This window comes from Urocitellus parryii, chromosome 1 (assembly GCF_045843805.1).
Source record: "Urocitellus parryii isolate mUroPar1 chromosome 1, mUroPar1.hap1, whole genome shotgun sequence".
NCBI classification, from domain to species: domain Eukaryota; kingdom Metazoa; phylum Chordata; class Mammalia; order Rodentia; family Sciuridae; genus Urocitellus; species Urocitellus parryii.
In genome coordinates this window covers 25,640,077-25,642,956 of record NC_135531.1, presented here as the reverse complement: position 1 = coordinate 25,642,956, position 2,880 = coordinate 25,640,077, and the positions used below count along the sequence as shown (strand labels likewise).

Below are 2,880 nucleotides of genomic sequence, written 5' to 3'. Positions count from 1 at the left end.
TTTGTAATATGTAAAAGAAAGCAAGTATATTATTTATTCAGATATGATTCAAAATGATATTTAAATATCTTCTCACAATTTGAATACATTTTTCTTCTGAAAGCAAATGATATTCTAATCATTCCTCAATAAATACATTAAATTTAATATTACTATTTTTTTTCATAGGAGGTAAAAGTCCATATATATGATAACATAGTATAATCACATGAAAATTTATGGAAACATTTATTGTAAGTGTTAATTTACATACTCACATGTTTTACATGTGAGGTAAGAGGTAGGAAGGATTTTTCTGATAATGTATACTGTGAAATAGATTGGAAATTCTGACACCTAAAAGACTGTGTTCAACAAGGTCAATTTTCTCATTTGTAAAAGGGAGGTCCTTAGTTGTGCACTATTGGTTTATTTATTCAGTTATTTATTATGAAGATTAAGAGAGATCCTCTACAAAAGCTTTAGGCAAAGTCCTGGTCACAATTTGCATTGAATCAATGCAGTCTGTCATTTAACAGTGCTACACAGCTGTTGAGGATGTGGTATCAATCTATAGAAAATGGTGTTGTTTCAATCTATAGAAGAGATCTTGAACTATGAGTGTATTTCAGAGGAAAACCCCTTATTTTCTCAATTGTTCTGAACTGGAAAACTGGTATCTTCAAGTTATCCTTTTTCTGGCAAGGATAGAGGCACAATCTCCAAGGTAACTAAGTCCCAAAACATATCAGAGTTTAGAAACAGAAATCTATACTTAAAATTTCACTAAAAAGCAAAGAGGTCATTGGTAACAAATTGCAGCTCAGTAGCAATATGCTATGTGTAGTCAACCTTCTAGTCACCCAGTCTTCAGGGTTAATTACCAATTACTACTGATTTCCTATGACCAGCAATGCTGTTCAATTTAAGTAAAACTTAAGTCCTGAAGAACTGTTGTGTTTATTTTTAGAAGCTTCAGTGTCTTAAATTAACAATATAGCTCACTGAATTTTACTTTCATCATTTTATGCAAAAACTTAAAATGACCATTATAAAATGGAATACTGTTCAATAATATTTGATAAAATAGAGTGACTATATACTCTAGTTCAGACATGAAATTAGTTAGAATAATGTTTAGATTATTCAGAAATAATTTCCAGTTGGGTGAAATAGTTGTATTAGCTGGTTCTCTTAATTATTTGATACTATCTTTGAATAAAGCAAATGAATAATTCTGTCTATTAGGACTACAAAAATAAATGTTTTTCTTCCTTCTCTTTATAATCTCTGAAATAAAATTTAATGCCAATGTGTTGTTTCCAAAGTACCATCATGGATCTGGGGTTATAAATTCATATAGTATATAATGGAAAGTATATTTTTGTGTGTTTTTCAAGAAGTTTCAACTACTGTAAACCAAGTGTTTTTAAATAGTTGAAAATTAACTATATAGTATGGAATTTATACTATTTTTCTGATTTCAAAGTATTTATTTTTCAAGTTTTTAAAAATCTAGCATATCCTTCAGTTTCTAACTTGTCCAAGCATATGTTATGTTAGCAAACAATGCATCAACGTTTAGAGCAAAAAAGTATTCAAAAGTAAATGTCATGAAGTCAGATAAGTTACATTGTTTATTTTTATCAGACAAAAAAATTCTGAGTGTAAATTTAATGCAACTCAAGCAACATCAAGCTATATCACATTATTTGCATATCATTAATAATAATAATTTTACAGATTGGAAAATAATATTAGCTTTTGAGCATTAAAAAACCTAACTTTTCCCCACAGGATTTGTGTGTATTGAGCAGAATATTTAACTGCTTAAAACACCTTTAAGAAAAGTTCAACAGCTGCTTAATTCAGCAGCATATATACTAAAATTGGAGTGAAACAGAGAAGACTAGCATGGTCCCCACATACAGATGACACATAAATTCGTGAAGTGTTCCCTATTTAAAAAAAGAAAAAGAAAAGTTCAACAAAACCAATGGAGAAAAAAGGCAAAAGTTTTGGCATTTGTAAAATATAATAGTTATCCATATAAGCTAAGTATTCATTTGATCCTTGACTAAAGAACTTAGTATTATTGTTTGAATATAAGATGCCCCTCTATAATTCCTGTTAATGCAGGAAGATTCATAGATTGGATTGTGAGAGCTATAACTTAATCAGTCCTTTCTAGTTTGAATGAAATGACTGGGTGGTAAGTGTAAACAGGTGGTGTGTGGTAGGTGGAGGTGGGTCACTGGACAATGTGATCCTGAAAGGGTGCACATTCCAGAGATCCCTCCCTGACATCTGCCTCTTGACTCTTCCATGAACTAAGCAAATTTCCTCTGCTGGCTTCTTCTCCCATCATGTGCCATGTGAGCAGAACATAGAGCCTTCCATCTAAGGACTGAGATACTTGAAACCATAAACACCCAATAAACTTATCCTCCTCTAAGTTGTTCTTGAGGGGTACTTTGATTACAGTGATGCAAAAGTTAACTAAATCTCTGAGAAAGAAAAATTACTGCATTTTCCCAACATTTGCAGTATTAGCAGCCATCAGATGTGAAGTTTTGAGAGAATTTTGGTAATTTCCAGATATAGAGGCAGATAGAGATTGTAAAATTAATAAAACCCCTGTTAGTCTTTTGTAATGTTGCAGTATGACCCTATTTGTAAGGAATATATTTTGCCAAAAGGAAATCATAAAATAAATGTTTCATCTGATTGTAATAGTTTCCATGATTTGATTAAAGTGTTCTTCAGAATTAGTCTATGATTACTCAAGATTTGCTCTAATTTATATTAAATTTGAATGCACTGTGAATAAAAGAGTCACGAGTCACGTCGCATTTGTATCCTTACTAGCTTCATTCTTAGTAAATAGATAAACATGGATGA

The 2,880-nt window shown here is 30.9% G+C and overlaps 1 non-coding gene across 1 annotated transcript; it reads left to right on the top strand.

Moving 5' to 3' along the window:
- The first annotated feature begins 1,838 nt into the window (after nucleotides 1–1,838).
- Nucleotides 1,839–1,945, top strand: LOC113183765 (U6 spliceosomal RNA). The gene has a single exon (XR_003300905.2). It is a non-coding gene; the product is annotated as a U6 spliceosomal RNA (small nuclear RNA).
- Nucleotides 1,946–2,880: the final 935 nt, after the last annotated feature.